We start from the raw sequence: 18,182 nt of genomic DNA on the forward strand, positions 1-18,182 counted from the left end.
CGCATTCTGTCTGTCTGTCTCTGTCTCCAAAATAAATAAACATTAAAAAATTTTAAATAAATGGGTGTAAATAGTTTTATGGTAGGAAAGAAGTCTGTGATGCTTTCCTTTGCTATGTGTAATGATAAAATAATTTTAAATATTCTTTTGTTTCCATGATTATCTGACTTAAGTCAGACAAACTGGAGGGCTTTCTTTATTTTTGTTGGCAGAAGCTGGTATTGGTATACATTTCCTCTAATTTGAACTGGAATTGTTTATGTTTAATATGACATTAATGGATTTGATGACTTTGGTTTTTAAGAAAATGACACTAAATGCAATAATTCTATTTATCATATTTTGTACATCACTGTTTTCCTTTAGATGGTATTGTAATGCTGTACATAGTTGTAATTTATATTGTAGGTATAAATTGAAAATCAGCAAAGTGACAAATTTGATTTGTATTATTAGAACTTGTGAGGTTTTTTAAAAAAATTTTTAATGTTTATTTATTTTCAAGAGAGAGACAGAGTGAAAGCAGGTTAGGGGCAGAGAAACAGGGAGACACAGAATCTGCAGCAGGCTCCAGGCTCTGAGCTGTCAGCACAGAGCCCTACACTGGGCTCGAACTCACAGACGGTGAGATCATGAGCTGAGATGAAGTCGGATGCTTAATCAATGAGCCACCCAGGTGCCCCTAACTTGTGAGTTTTAAAAACTAGTATTGGGTGATGGGCATTGAGGAGAGCACTTGTTGGGATGAGCACTGAGTGTTGTATGTAAGCCAATTTGACAATAAATTATATTAAAAAATAAAAAAAATAAAAAAAATAAAAACTAGTATTAGTAGTTTTTCCCTTTTGTTATAGATTTTAAGATGCTACAGTGTTTTAAATAGCTTAGTCCCTCTCACACAAAGGTCATTGATTTATAAATGCAGAAAGCCTTCAGTTCCAATATTCCAAAGCTTTTAGATGATTTCCGTATCAATTTTATATATCTGTCAAAATGCAGTTTACCATGTTGTTGGCTAAGATAATATTATTGATTCATTAAATTTTCAGCTGAGATAGGAATAATATTTTTATTTTTGGTTGTTGACTGGCTTCAAAATTGTTTCAAGGAAAAAGATATATACTGTGTTCATAGGAAAGAAATAGATTTGATAGTTTAAAATCTTATTATTTTTTCTCCACAATTAAAATACATCCAGACTGATTTTCTATGGCTTTAGAATTTTTTAAGGATTTTTACTTTCATAAAAGTTGTCCAAAATTAACATTCTGTGGTTTTTTTAAAAATGTTACAGGTACTCTAAACTATAGCTCAAATGTTTGAATTAAAATATTTCATAAAATCACAGACTATACAGTGAGATCACCCTAAGTCCTTATCCTAAGCTCCCAGACTAAATGTGATTGTAAAACCAGTTGAAATTTAACTTTGGTAAAAAGCTGCTTTTTGCAGTCCCAAGCCACACTGTCAGTCATCATGTTTTTTAGAGTTTCTGCCAAAATACTCATAATTAAATAGAATAGACTCGAATTTTTAGTAATATATGTATATCTTTCCTTATTTATATTTATTTATTTTTAGTCATGGGAATGCTACATGATTTCTCTAAATTTGGGGTTCATTAAAGGGTAACCTCTCCTTTAGTACAATAAATTTTACTGCTTTTCCCAAATAGTTGACAAGTATTGAAGTCTGCTTTGGTTATGCCTTTCATGGGTGTGGGATTTTACTTTTTTGTTTGTTCTTGATTTTTGTTTAATTAGAAGTAAAAATTGGTTAGAAATTATAGTTTGTTTGATTAATTAGAGGCTTTTCTTATGGAAGGAATAAGTAACAATACTGGGGGAAAAAAAAGAAACACTAGATGTTTCCTTCCAGAAAAAAAGGGAGAAATTGTTCTTTATTTAATTACCTAAATTTATGTGAACATTTAAAAAAAAATCACATTTTTTTATACGGCTTTTTTTGAAAGCATATGACATTTGCTTGATTTTGTGCATCCAAAGATTCTGGATATTGTACTCTGGAGCACTCCTAGGACAAATTTTGGAATCAAAGACTGAGACTTACCATCAAAGTTAGCTATCCAGTCAATAACAAAAGGAAAATAAGTGTCTACCAACTATATCCAGAAACTATTTTTAAATGTTTATTTTTATGTATTATTTGTCATTTAAAAATTTGTTGCTTTAGGTATATTTCTTACAAATAGCATATACTTGGATTTGTTTTTTGTTTGGTTTCATTTTTGAGGTATAATTAACATATAATATTATATTAATTCCAGGTGTACAACATAATAATATACAGTTGACCCTTAAACCACACAGGTTTGAATTGCACAAGTTCACTTCTATGCAGATTTTTTTACAGTACTGTAAGTGCATTTTTCTCTTCCTTGTGATTTTCTTAATAATATTTTTTCCCTCTAACTTACTTTATTGTAGAAATACAGTATATAATACATAGAACATACAAAATATGTGTTAGTCAACTATTTATGTTATCAGTAAGGCTTATAGTCAACTGCAGGCTATTAGTAGTTAAGCTTTTGGGGAGTCAAAAATTATATGTGGATTTTCAACACCCGTAACTTCTGCATTGTTTAAGGTCAACTGTACAATGAAATGAGCACCACATATATCCCACATATATATATCTTTTTTTCTTGTGTTGAGAACTTTTAAGATCTACTCTTTTAGCAACTTTCAAATATATGATACAGTATTATTTACTATAGTCACCATGCTATACCTTACATCCCCAGGAAATCTGTACCTTTTTTTTTTTAATTTAAATTCAAGTTACAGTGTTGTCATGGCTTCAGGAATAGAACCCAGTAATTCATCTCTTACATGTGACACCCACTGCTCATCCCAACAAGTTCCCTCCACAATGCCTGTCACCACCCATTTAACCCATTCCCCCACCAACTTACCCTCCAGCAACCCTCAGTTTGTTCTCTGTATTTAAAAGTCTCCTATGGTTTGCCTCCCTCTGTATTATCTTATTTTTCCTTCCCTTGTGTTTCTCAAATTCCACATGAGTGAAAACATATGATATCTGTCTTTTCTCTGACTTATTTATAAATGTTTTATTTATTTGGTGAGAAAGAACATGAATGGGGGAAGGGCAGAGAGAGGGAAAGAGAGAGAATCCCAAGCAGGCTCCAAGCTCAACATGGAGCCCAATGCAGGGCTCAGTCTCAGGACTGAGAACATGACTTGAGCCAAAATCAAGAGTTGGATGCTCAATGGACTGAACTACCCAGGTGCCCCCAGAGACTATTAATTAACCCCTGAGTTAAAGAGATAACCAGAAAGGAATATGAATGAAATCTCAACTCTTTATAACTAAATGACATGGTACTACATGCCAAATTTTGTGGAATGTACTTAAAATACTACTTTAAAGGAAATTACCAGGTTTGCACAGTTTTGGGGAAATTAATAAATTGGTCAACTGAATAAAGTGGACAAAGAAAAATGACCCAAAGCTAAATAAATAAGAGGTAAAAAATTAAGATAGGGATTGAAATTAAAATCGAGAGCAGAAATTTGAGGTGATTACTAACATCACATTAACTATGTGAGGTGATGAATGTTAAGTAAACTTATTGTAGTAATAGTTTTGCAATATCTACATATATCAAATTATTATGTTGTATACCTTAAATTCATAAAGCGTTGTATGTCAATTATAACTCAATAAAACTGGAAAAAATACTAAGATGAACCCCAGGCAAGAATAATTAAGAAAAAAGAAATTCAATTTATTTTATATTTTTTAAGAATTTCATTTTAAATATCAAAAAGAGTAAATGATTCTTGATGTAACATAAAAAAATAAGAAATGACTATATTGAGTAATTTTACATTCATGAATTTGAAAAACTGATGAAATGAATGGTTATATATCTACACAAATAGAAAAATAAGAAAAATGCCAATTTTAATAAGAAATTCTTCTTAAACAAATAGCAGTGAGAAAAGCGGAATTGATAAATGGTAACTGAAAACAAACAGCAGACCTTGATGATTTGTAGGAGTGATATCAACATTTCAATGACTAGAGAATACTACTGTCATTTATTAAAAAAAAATCTAATAAACAGAAAAATAAGCAAAGAAGCTTAACTCATTATATGAAGCCAATTATTACCCTATTACCAAAAGAAAATATAAAAAGTTAAAAAAAGTATTTCATTTATGAACATAGATGTAAAAATACAAACATTTTGCAATAAAGATTATTAAAAATATATTATGACACAATTCAAGAATAGGTTTTTGTAGGTTCATGTACATTTGATCCCACTTTATAAATTTAAATATTTGGACAATCTTTGAATTTTTTCTAGATCTTGGGATCTACAGACTGAGAAAATTTACTGGAAGAAGGATCTCCTCTTTAATGGAGTAATACTAACCTTTAATATCCATGATTGGACTCAGCAATTAGGTATTTTTCCTCCTATGGCACCAATGTTTAATGGTGTTTAGAAATGTTCTCATTGAAAGTTTCCTTAAATGCTTTCTGAATCGAAATGCATTGGCAAAAACTGCATAAGTGATATCAATTCATTATGATCAGGTTACAACTTTAATAGTCTCCATTTAATAAATGCTCACTCTCAGCTAGGCCTTGTGCCAAGCACTTTGCACACATCATTTCCTTTAATCTTCATAGAATCTCTAGCAAGAAGGTCTTTTATCACTTCTTCACAGATGAGAAAACTGAGGGCCAGAGATATGACTAACTAGCTTAACCATTGCGTTCTGCTCTTTCTTGCCTTCCACAATCTTCTTTGAATAATACAAACATCAGTAGTCTGTTGAGATGCACTTAGCACCTCAAGTTTCATTGTCTTGATTTCTCTGGCCTCTATCTTTTACTCCATAATTGAGGAGTACTTATCTATGCATTAAATTTAGAGCAATTTCCCTTAACAAGAAACCTGACACTTATATGAAACTTATTAGTGTCAAAGATTGATCTTATCACTGACGTTAACATATACACACTTATCCTCACTGTAATCCCATTTTATTGATAAAGAAACTGAGTCCTCTAATGGTTAAGAAACTTGCTCAGGGTCACCCAGTTCATATGTGGCCGAGCACACTGTCAAACAACCCAGGCCATCTGGTTCCTGTTGGGGGCATGATCACTACATTTTATGTTTACTGATTCTTCAGGTTGCAGCCAGAGAATGTAATTATCTTGACTATACCAGAAAGTAAACTCTATGAAAGACTTTGTTTCTTCACTGTTGTATCCTCAACAGCAGAATATAGTAGGTGTTTAATACGTGCTGTATATGTTGCATGAACAAATGGGTGGATTTCTGAGTCCCTACTATGTGCAAGATAAAATTCTTAGTAACTAGATAAACAAAAATGAACTAAGTGTGACTGAAGAAATATATACTGAGTTGCTGTCTTTGTGTGTTTAACAAGTAAACCTTTAGAGAATAATTACCATTACAGTTACATACAGGTATTTTACCACTAAATGAGCAAAATCTCCCAGTTTTGCTTCTCTTCATCACGTGTCAAAGTTGGCATCTATCTAGTACTCTTTAATTCCCATGACTCTTTTCTTGGCCAAATGAGAAAAAAAAAATGGTCACTAGGCAGAAACAATGTTCCTTTCACTGTGTGCCTTTCTGTGTTCTGCTTCCTGGACGTTTTGTATTGAGGTTCTTCTTGTTAACTCTCTGCATACCTCTCACCTCAGCTTTTCATTGCTGTCGGGGTCAATTACTGAATAGTAGGGGCAGTTATTTAGTGACCCCTGCTTTGTACAGAAACTGTCAGAAAAGTTTGCCTCTTGGAACCATACTGACATGTCCTTGACAGGAACCTTTTCACCTACTCCTCATAACTAAAATTCAGTTGGATCCCAACACATCTTGAACTGCTAATCCATACAACCTATTTTTAAAGCACCCACAGCAGTGTTACTTTTGCTCTCACCTGAGATACCAATGCATTTATAGCATTAAGCAAATTATAACAATAAATCATGTAGTTAAAACTTTTCAATTATTTTTAATAGTCTCCAGTACTATTGAAGAATATAATTTAAAGGCATTGGCATTAAAAATTAACACAATCTTTGGTAAAAGTATAACTTGATGGGACTTGGTGTGCCTACGATTCTGTTTTCCATCATGAAACTACCTTCATTCACATTTGTAGGAATGCTCTACTGAGTGATAAAGAATGGAAGAGAGCTTGGAATAGAAAAGGTTCAAGTTTGATTCTCAAGTCGTAAATATACTTCAAGGTATTGGGAGAGAAATGTGAACCAAAGAGAACAGGAGCCTTCTTCAAGAAATAGTAGTTCTTTTTTTTTTTTTTTTTGGTGTGTGTGTGTGTGTGTTTGTGTGTGTGTTGAATCCTTATTTCAAATGGAAAGAAACAAGTGTATATTTAAAATCGAATTTAATACCTACCTAAAACTTAAAAGACAGAACAGTTGGGTTTGTCACTTGCCACTTGGGATTTATTCCTACATTGCAGCCACCCCCTAATTCTTCAACCCACCTCTCTGGCTCACACTAGCAGGCATGTGGGATTGGAGGCGAATTTCCCTCATGCCCTTAGGAGTTCTTGAGTCAATATGCTTGACAATCACGTATTCCCTATTTGTTGTGTGGGTGCATAATTAAATGATTCCTGATACAGTAAAACTTTTCACCCTTGGCAAAAATGTGTAAAGGAACAGAACTCTGGATCCACTTAAGGATCTTCAGATCAAGCCAGACCAGCCCCAAAGACAAGAAATGAATCATTAAAAAATTCAGTGGGTAAAGTTAGAAATAGTAAAAGAAAAAAATTGACTGTCACCCATTGTGACTTATTCCCTGTTAAATAAAATAAAATTTGTAAAATGCTTCTGATAATGCCTGGACCAGGAAAAGCACTATGTAAGTGTTTGCTATTATATTATTACTCTCTGTTATAGTCAAGAATCCGAGCTCTTACCTTAGCCAAAATTCTTTTGGAATCATAGATCCCTTCTTATTTCTATGTAAATTATTACCACTTCTTTTCTTTTCTTTTCTTTTTTAAAGTTTATTTATTTATTTTGAAAGAAAGGATGAGAGAAAGAATCCCAAGCAAGCTCCTGCTGTCACACGTGGGACTCAAACTCACAAATTGTGAGATCATGACCTGAGCCAAAACCAAGAGTCTGATGCCGAATCTACTGAGCCACCCAGGAGCCCCAAATCATTACCATTTCTAACCACACGCACACACATGCACACACACATACACATGCAGAATTTCCTCTAAGTTTAAAACATAACTCATTATTAATAACATCTGGATAAAAAATAATATAAAAATTTTATAAACAGGGTCTTTCACTTGTTCATGGTATCACCCTTTATACAAAAGATTACTCTATAAGCATATTATAATTAAAGGATTCTATAGCACATATATGAAAATGAAAATAATTACTGCTATTTTACAATTTCTTGTCAGTTTCTTTTAACATGATTTGAGAAGCTATACAAGTATAGGCAGAGTTATTTTCCTGTTTACATTTTCTCACTGTCTGGATCGCCTCCCTTCTTCTGATAAAATGCCCTTATTTCCTACTGGGATATTACCTCTCCTCTCCTGTGTGCAATCTTTGGGACTACAGAGAATGATATTTCCCCCTTTCCTAGCCAATGTTGAGCAGAGGATCCAGATCATTCAAACTCTTTTTCTGGGACTTTGAAACTTGAAAGGAAGGGTCAGGAGGGAAAAATCTTGGGGCTGATTAATCACAGTGGGGTTTCCTTACAAGACAATTAAGTAAAGTCTACTAATTGCCTCCAAGTTGCTGCTTGGGGTGCCGCCTTCCTGGGCTTCCTTCTTCTGGCATTCCTTTAGCTCTAAGAGCTACTCCATAAACTTGCAATAATTTCCTCTTTGTGTATGTTTATTATAATTGTTTTCAGTGCTTGAAACAAATCCAAACAAACAACCGCAACAAAACCAAAGCAAGCAAGCCAACAAAACCCCAACTAATTATCTTCTCTCCTCTTTTTTTATTTCCTGCAGGACATGAAGTATATTACTTGATTCTTTCAAAATATGTCCATAATTATTTGGATTTAAAAATATATATATAAATTCTTAAAACATCAAACATATCTCTTCACTTTATGTTAAGCCATAGACCCCACCCAGAATTAAGGTATTGTGGTATCTAATTTGGTCAGGCTCAAAGAACAATTTGTTCTCCACATAATCATCATGGGGTTTAGTGTCCTGATACTCATATGGATTCTGCAAAAGTCTTCGGAATATTACACTGAACGTTTATCATTTAAATTGCACGGTTTTATTTTTGGGAGTTGTCTTCGTTATTGTTTTATTTTGCTTTTATTGCTTCCTATGACTTTTAGGCTAAGATCCTTTACAAGAATAAAAATATGTCTCATACTTTCTATACTATATACCAGATTATATTCTGCCTCGAAGCACTGTAAAACTTTATATATTCATCACTTCACTTTCAAAGATTCCCTTGACACTTCACATTCCGCTGAACCTTTCTCATGGGCATTCCTGCTCTGAGTTCCCACAATTTCCCCCATTAGAATCTGAGCCAAATGCCTCCTGTCTTTGGGAGAGATGCCATTACTTTTTGGCAAGAAGACACAGGTTGATGATCTCTGGAATGCTATCAAATTTGTGTTTGTGAACCTTTCTCAAAGACCTTTGGATATTATCTCTGCTATTTCCATGGGTGAGCCTCTTTTATTTCCTCCAAACACTGGAAAAGCTACCACCAAAATATGCCAGATTTTGGTCCCAATGCTTTTCCTGAATATTCCTCAGAATGCACTCTAGCACATACTAGGATTCCCTGACTTATTTCTGCAGTGTTTTCATCTTTAGGGGTATTACTCCAAAATGCTCAGAAATGTCTCTCTTTTCGCCCCCTTTCATTTCTGTTTTACACATTTGTTTGGCCAACTGCCATTTTTCCGGCATTGCAAATTTCTTCATCTTGAGTGGTTTCTACATTCAGTCTCTTTGAAATTTCTTTCCAACTCAGGGATGAACCTTTTCTAGTTTGATCTTTTATCTGCTCTCTTCTCTTTCTACTTGTAATCACTAGTTCTCAGTCACTGTCTTTATTCATCTTAGAAGCTCTATTTACCTGCTTTTGCTGCAGCTAAAGCAATCAGATCTGACACTGAGCCCAAGCATCACTTGGCTCACGTGGTACCTTCCCAGAGGGAATACCATAGACAGGGCCAACGGTGTTTGCTGGCATTTTCCCAGAACATGCGTTCTGGTGTTCCTTGGGGCCAATGGTCTTTTATAATTTGGCTGGCAGCACCAGTGCTATGATTATTGTCAGGTTTTAGCCCAAAACAGCCAGCCAGTGAAGGTCAAGAGAGCCTTTACAAAAATCCCAAACTCTCATTTTGGGCTGATATATTACTATGCATTCCCAACTCTGAAGATGGGACTTTTCCCTTACAGATGACAAAGTAGAGTGATTAACCCAGTAGATTTTTCCTTACATCTCCCTGTCTTTTAAATGTATACCCTGCCCACTACCAATGATGTCTCCTAATTATTCCTTAGATTAGTTGACTTCTTTCTAATTCCCTAGGTCCAAAATCTATCACCTCCTGTTTAGACTGCTGACATTGCTTTTCAGCAGTACATCTGGCACTCAATTTTGATCAGTTCAATTTATTCACAATGCAGTAGAGCAATGTTTATGAAAGTGTGGTCCCCAGACCAGTGGCAACAGCACCAACATTACCTGGGATCTTGTAGGGAAGGCAAGTCTCCCACCCGACCCCAGATATAAGGAATCAGAAACTGGGGTGAGGTCCAGCAATCCATTCTAAAAAGCCCTCTAAGTGATTTCTAAAATACACTAAGGTTTGAGAATCCCTTAGTTGAGTCATCTTTTCAAACCACAGATCACATTGTTTCAGGTCCTTCAATGAATTACAATTACTTTTAAGATAAAGCAAAAGTATCTAACTGTAGCTTAAACAGTCCTGGGTGATGGGAAACCTGCCTCTGTTCCAACCCAGGCTCCCTTCTGCACTCCCTCCATGGCCACCGTTGGCCCTCGTGCACAGATGGGGACACTCACTGCACCAGCTCCTCCCTCTCGCTGGAACAGCTTCTCTTCTCTCTTTGTTGATTTCCTCCTTTTCACTTTTCATCCCTCAGCTCCCCTGGCAGTTTTTTGTTGAAGGATTCCTGAGGACCTCCCAACACCGATCCCCATAGTAAACCAAAGGCCAAGTACATGTCTCATCGTCCCATGTGTCATTTTTGCAAAGCACTGACCACAATAGCAGGTGTACCTATATTTGTGTACTTGATTGGTGTTATTGCCTCTGTTTGACTGTAACTAAGCTCATACAACAGACAATGGGTGTTTTTCTTCAGTATGCAATCCCTAGTGCCTAGTCAAACCTGATATACCTTTGTTTTCAATGTTTTTTGAGTGACCAAATAGTTAACAATTACTAAACACTTGTAATGTTCCAGGCACCAGGCTAAGACATTCATATAGATTTTTATCACTTTATTTTCAGGAAAAGCGTATTTGTTTTTCTTCATTAAAAAAATACGTATCAGGGCGCCTCAGTGGCTCAGTCAGTTGAGCATCTGACTTTGGCTCAGGTCATGATCTCACAGTCTGTGAATTCGAGCTCTGCATTGGGTTCTGTGCTCACAGCTCAGAGCCTGGAGCCTGCGTTGGATTCTGTGTCTCCCTCTCTCTGTGCCCCTCCCCTGCTCGTGCTCTGTCTCTCCCTCTCTCAAAATAAATAAACATTAAAATTTTTTTAATAAAATAATAAAATAAATACATATCACTTTCTATATGCCAAACATGGTTCTAAGCACTTAACAAATATTAATTCTTTCAGATCCATAATGACAAGATAAAATACACACTATAATTATATTCATTTTATAGACCAGGAAGCTGATGCACCTCTATTTGTCTCCTATCACACAGTAGATAATAAATCAAGATATGGACAGTAGTGGCTTGACTCCAAAACTCTAAAAACACATGTTGAGAATTGAGAATTCCAGCTTATAATTGAAAAGAATTCTATGAATTATGGGATTTAAAATTTATTTTATCACATGTATTGCTCTGAAGTCATTGTTCATTAGAACAAACTAGATCACCAACACTTCATCTCTACTCTTATTCTGGAAAACAATGGCCAGAAACAGAAAACCAGAAGTCTTAGATAGTTCTCCTCCTGTCCCCAAGAGAATGCAGAAGGGTGAATTGGATAAGGGGAGGAGTCTAACTTTGTTTTATTATTAGTCTAGTTATAAAACAATTCCAGGGATACAAAGAATTATTGACACATTTGTAATTGGTAATCCAAGGCCTCTCTGATAGTGTATTCCTCATAGCTGCAATCTCTTTCAAGTGAATTCCTTATGTGCTGCTTTGATTAGTCAGCTTTGAAAATTAACTAACCTCAAAAAGCCAGGTGGCCAAAAACAATAAAGGTAGAGAATCTTTCAATACAAATTCAAATAATTTAATAAAATTCAATAAAAATTAAAAAAAACATTCCAATAAAAATTTCACTTATATCCTATAGTTTGTGCACACAATGTCATTGTTTAATATACTTTAAAGGATTTACAAGCATTTATTTTAACCATCCATTATTTAAAATGGAATAAAGAATTCCTTTTCTGTAAGATTTACATTCCAAATTCCCTGTATCCCACCAGACTACTGCATTAGGTCATGTGCTTTTAATGACCATATTATGATTGTTTGACTTTCATCAGTCTTACTACCAATAATCTCTTCAAGGTGTCTCTCAGTTGTGTAAAAGACTGGGAGGGAGTTTCATATGGAGCCAAACCTGTCTGGCCTCCGTAGTCCCCTTCTGCCCTGGGTTTGTCCTTCTTGCTCATTTGGCCACCACTAGTCTGAGAATCCAATTGATGCAACCTCACTTCTTTTTTTCTTACATTTTTTAAATGTTTATTTATATTTGAGAGAGACAGAGGGAGAGCATGAGCAGGGGAGAGGCAGAGAGACAGAGACAGAATCTGAAGCAGGCTCCAGGCTCCAAGCTGCGAACTATCAGCATAGAGGCCATTGCGGGGCTTGAACTCATGAGCAGCGAGATCATGATCTGAACTGAAGGCAGAAGCTCAACCGACTCAGTCACCCAGGTACCCCAATGCAGCCTCACTTCTGCTTCTACCATAATATGTGTGAGCCTAGAATCTCAAACCCAACTGTCCCCTGTCCTCTAACTCTCTGAGGGTCAGGGTATCTGGGTTCCTGTTGCACTTGGAAGACTGGCTATCTGAATCAAAATCTGTCACTGACTCCAGCAGCTTTGACTATGTTGACACACTCACACAGTCTCTCTCAGAACATTTCCCTTAATTTCTGGTCCTCTGTCTGCCACCAAAAGAGGCTTTAGTCCAGTTTACAAGGCAAGGAAGTAAAACGGGAAACAAACTGCTTTATGTTCCTTGGCTCTTTCCTACACGCTTTCTCCAACATAAAATTCTCGCTTTTTCAGTTACAAAAACAAAAATGAAAACAAAAACAACACACCATCGTGCACACCAAAGGATGTTAACAGATACTAAGAAGAAGGTTGCCATAACAAAAGAACCTATCTACCTATAGAGGTAAACACTATATTAGATGGGGCATTGCCATGACAACAGTTTCTGGATCAGACCAAATTTTACAGGCTGATCATCTTTTGAACTCATGTGAAACTAATTAGCACCAGCTTTACTGGGATTAAATAACACATCACTGTAGTTAATGAGGAGCTTCTGAAACTTCAAGTTAAATCTATAATAAGAGAATAGGCCAGTAAGAACTAAAATAGAAAGGATAAACCACGAAGAAATTAACAGCTTAAGAAACAACACAGTAAAAGTGTGGCTAAAGAGGTCTGTAGGAAAGAAGCGGGTTTAATCAACCTGCAACGGAGTAATCTGAAAATGAACTGATTAAGATACTCAACAAGGATGATATTATTAGAAGAAAGATAGGAGGAATTTAGAAGTAAAAAATTGCAAGAGTGAAAGACCCTTAAATTTGAGATACAAGTACTCCCATCCTTGGAGGTGGGGGGAGGTTTTTTACTATGTCACTATATCATATAGTGATATATATCATATAGTATATAGTATATATACTATATCACTGTATCACTGGCCTCACTGCCTTATTTCTCCATAGCCTGAATAAGTCTCCTCAAGGGTTAACTAACATTCCTATTCTAATTTCATTCCAATTAAACAATCTTTTGAATATTCAGTTTACCAAGCTGTCGAATACTCAGAAGAAAGCACCATACTCGATAAACATAATAGAGAAAACTAAAAGGAAATACATCAACAGAGAACACCCTTCTCTCCTCCCACCACATTGGAAAAGGCAACTGTTCTCTCATCCAAGGCTGATTCTTCCTCATTATCTGGAACCTAAATAAGTCAAGTGACCTCATTCCATTCATTATCTCTGATTTTTTTGTAATCTTCAATTTCTCTATCTTAATGGTTGTTTTCCATTAGAATTTAAATATAATCACAGTTCTTTTGTCTTCTACTAAAGAACCTCCACCCTCTCAAACACTGCTCAGCTATCTCTACAAATAGATGCATCATTCATTCATATACCTATCTAAGCCTAAGCCTCCAACTGGAAGTCATTATTCATTCCTTCAACTCTGTTATCCAACATCCAGTCAATTATTGCACCTAATCATTGCAAATGTGCTAGTTATGAAATCTCATTCGCTTTCTCCATCTACTGTTACTTTATTGTTTGGGCCTGCTTCACTTATTTCCTGGATTATTCTAATGAACCACTAACTGTTGTCACTGATACTGCTTTTGTTTTCCTCCAATTCATAGTAAACACTGACTTTTTTTTCTTTTTCTTTTCTTTTTTTTTTTCTTTTTTTTAAATTTCTCTCTTTTGAAAAAGTTTTATTGAACAGGGTGGTTCAGTAGGTTCAGTGTCTGACTTCAGCTCAGGTCATGATCTCACAGTTTGTGGGTTCCAGCCCCGCACTGGGCTCTGTGCTGACAGCTCAGAACCTGGATATTGCTTCCGATCTGTGTCTCCCTGTCTCTCTGCCCCTCCTCTGCTCACACTCTATCTCTCTCTCAAAAATAAATAAACATTAAAAAAAAAGAAAAATTTTTACTGTCAAAGCAATGTTGGAGAGGAAGCTGTTAAAGCAGCTAGCCTGTGATCCCTCCTGATTACCAAGAAGATGTTCCTGGGGATTGGGTGGTTAAGAAGGCAGGTGACCTGGTTCAATGTCTCTGTAAACATGATAACTTGACCTCCAAGCCAACAGACTAATCATATTTGCTGGAAGGGAGAACTCTTATCTATGAAATACTTTGAAGAAGATGTTCTTGGTTTAGGATTGCTTATTGTAAATGAACCTAAACTTGGATGGATTTATGAGGCATGGTTCCCTAGAGAGTGTCAAATAAGCTATAAGACTTTTACGTATAAAATAGATATTTTAAAATTTAAATACTCCCTACTGTGTGAGCTGACATTGGGGACTTCTATTATTTTGGACCAGAGACCAGGTATGATGCAAAAAAGGAGGGTTTATGGAAATTAGTAGGATATTTCAGACTTCTCACTGGCTTATGACTGCATCCTTAAAATATTGGTAAAGTTTGATACTAGGAACAATCTCTAATAGAAATGAGTTTCACATGACAGTCTGATTCTTTGCATTAACTTAATGTTTGCTATACAATTTTGAAAATACACAAACATGATAAACAGAAGCAGTCTATAAAGCAACTCACAGAAATAATATTTTGTGTGTCTTTCTTTCTAGTCTTTATTGTAGAGATCTATTTAGTTAATTATTCACCTATCTAGTTTCAATTATCAAGTGTATGCTATGTTTTCAAACAATAGTGAGAACTAATAGATTTAAATAATTTTTCTCCTGCATTTTTTTTCTTTTACTTAACTTTAAGTTGTGAGAATTTGCTTGTATCACCAAGAAAAAACTTGATTTTTAATGGCTGGATAACCTTTCACCATATGAATATACTGTTAAATTACTCACCAGTCACTTACTGTTGGTCATAAATACTATTTTTGCTTTTTTCATAATAAAAATATTGCAATATGCAACTTATATAGTAAATCTATGACTATATTTCTGATTATCTCCTTAGGATTGGTTTTGAGACAGGGGAAAACTGGATAAAAGAGCATGAACAATTTCAAAGCTACACATCCTTTAAAAAGAGCACGTATCTTTCCTTAAAAAAGTAAAGAGCTCCCCTAGTCAGAATTTAGACATCCTGAGTATTATCTTTTGAGGTATGTGTGCATATTTTGCATTTGATAAGGAATATATAATTTGTTAAGTTTTCATTCAATTCACTTTTCTCTGATGACTATGATGTAAGATCATACTTGTTGACTATTAATACTTTTTGAAAATGGATTGTGAATTTGTCTATTTTCCAAATTACTTTTACCATGTAACTTGTTAAATTGGAAGAACTTTTATGATACATTCCAATGACAGTATCTTTTAAAATTCAGATTTCAAAGTTTTGATAAGTGGTACTTTGATTTTCTTTTGGCATTATTAATGATACAAGGTTATTAAATTTCCTCCAGTTTTGTGCACTCAAATTAAATTGTATGCACTTCAGTGTATATCTCTTTCTACCTTTGCTTCTTTTTGTATTTATACTTAGAAAGTATTTCATAACTAAAGCTCATTCAAATCAATATATTACTCTAGGTTCTAATTGCAGTTGGTTTTGTATTACACTCTATAATTATTTGGGGATTATCTTCATACTTGATACATGGTAAGGAACAACCGAATATATTTTTCAAATACCCAGCCAATTATTCCCAACAATATTTATTGCATAACCTTTCCTTTGCACATTCTTTTACAATGGTTTATTTCTCAAACAATTTCAGATCAGGTATGAGTTTATTTCAAGGGTAGCTATTCCATCCCATTCATCTGTCTGTTGATTGTCGCGTTAGAGCATGTTTTAAATTGTTTGTATTAGTTTCCCCCCTTATAAGTATTTTCTTCAATTGTGTATCACTTATTCTTCCAGACAACATTAGAATTATTTTTGTCAGGTCCATCCTTAAAAAATCTGATTAGTACTTTGAAGAAATATTTCATTATGTTTACTTACAGTATTGGAAACAATGGCACACCAAAAGTATTTATTCTTCTAAATGAAAGTGTACTACTATGTCATTGTATTAAAGTTGTTCATATCCCAGAGTAAAAGTTGGTTGTGTCTCACACATTTATTTTTTTCTGAGGCATTTCATGTTTTATGGTCCCTTGCTATTTTGTGTAGAATATCTTTTCCCCCCTCACATAGGCTGATTATTTCAACAAAAAGCCATATTCCTCTTCCTGAATGAATGAACTCACCATTCAGTTACCTGTGTGTATATGATAATAGGACTGATTATCTCTAAGTATAATGACCATATCTTTTTTTCTGGGCATGAAAAGTGGAGAAACAAATCCTGAATGTCTTCCCTTTGGGATCTGAGCCACCAGTAGATCTTCTCATCATCTATTTGGTCTTTTTCTAATTTAAAAGGTACCTAACTATAAAGGTAGCAACTGATTTACTCACGATGTGTTCATCTGACTCAAACTTGTTTTTTAATTTGATGCTATGTGAATTAAGTGCAAGGCTGTAGCTTTAAAAAATATGAAAAAGAGGACCATTAACTGGCTTCTGGACTACGTGGGGCACATGGCACATTGTTCTGTGACTGAAAACACCTGCTCTGGACACCGAGTGCCTAGTTTTCAATCCAGGATCTACCTGTGTCTCTCTATGAAACTTTTGGGCAACATTTTCAATCTTTCCCAGTGTTTTAGTTATTCATCTAAAAAATCAGAATACCTACCTGCCAGATTTGTGCATGTAAAATTAATTGATACATGTAAATCACCTGGAACAGACCCTGGTGTATAGCAAGCATTCGATAATCAGGGGCTGTGATATTTGCTACACATACATGCATATGACTCCAGAAGTACACTTCTTCACTGCTGAATATGAAATGGCCACCTGTAGCGGTAGCAGTAATGAACTTTGCATTTCCTCTGAGAGACAGAATTGTAAGAGATTTTGCCTGGAGTAATCTAGTCACTTAACCACTGAGCAAGTGGTCACCTCTCAGAAAAAACAAAGTGGTATTTTGCAGCATGAATGTGTCACTACTTGTCATTGGCCAAAATGCAAAAGGCAATTTGCTCCATTTTAATTTGATTTTGTTCCATCTTTTAGAGTAATTACTGGACAATTATTTTGTCATAAGCTGTATGCTCAATAGGCAAATCTGGCTTCATGAGATTAAGAAACTCATTTTCTGTGATGTGCTTTGCCCCTCTTCGACCTTCAATTTGTGAAAACATTTTTTTTCAGGTGTTCCCTTTGGGAGCGAGTGATTTTTTGTCATTTTCATTTTCTTAATTTTCATTGTTCTTGTGTATTAAAATTCCATTTTTTTCTACAGTTAGCAAAATAACTAACCCAAAATTTTGTACACAATAAATGCTTGTTAATTAAAGTTCTTATGTTTATATGACACAGTGTTATAAATGGATGTTACAATGAATATATTTAAGCTCCCTTAAAGAACTCACAAGCCAAAAAAAACTAGTAGCAAAATAAGATAACAATCCTATGGAATAATGAATACTTTACAATATATTATCTTAATAAGAAAGACTTTCTCTGCTCCCATAGTCGCTATGCATCTCTCTAACATGGCATTTCTATTATAATGAGATTAAGGGTGGTTTGCTTGTGTTCCTCTCCTGTTAGACCCTAAGTTCCACAATATAGTATTTAAACGTGATTCTATGAATTGCTAACAATAGATGTTAATGTGAAACAAAATAGGAACAGTTCAAAAACCAAGTCATCTGTTTTGAGAAGCAGGGAGAAGGGAGATTGATGCTCTTTCACTGTTTATTATATTAAATAATTAACATACTGATAGGGCTAGGAAACTCTTAGATATTATAGTTCATATTCCTTCCATTTATATTTCAGTTAAATAATAAATTGAATAAGGAATTGAGACTCATAAATAATTATTTCTAAAAACGATGG

The 18,182-nt window shown here is 34.7% G+C and overlaps 1 protein-coding gene across 2 annotated transcripts in view; it reads right to left on the reverse strand.

Annotated features, from left to right (window-relative positions):
* The window catches only part of FUT9 (fucosyltransferase 9), a 204,184-nt gene that overhangs the window by 12,170 nt on the left and 173,832 nt on the right, over positions 1-18,182 (reverse strand). The gene's annotated exons all lie outside the window — the stretch shown is intronic.

The sequence above is a fragment of the Acinonyx jubatus genome, chromosome B2, assembly GCF_027475565.1.
Source record: "Acinonyx jubatus isolate Ajub_Pintada_27869175 chromosome B2, VMU_Ajub_asm_v1.0, whole genome shotgun sequence".
NCBI lineage: Eukaryota > Metazoa > Chordata > Mammalia > Carnivora > Felidae > Acinonyx > Acinonyx jubatus.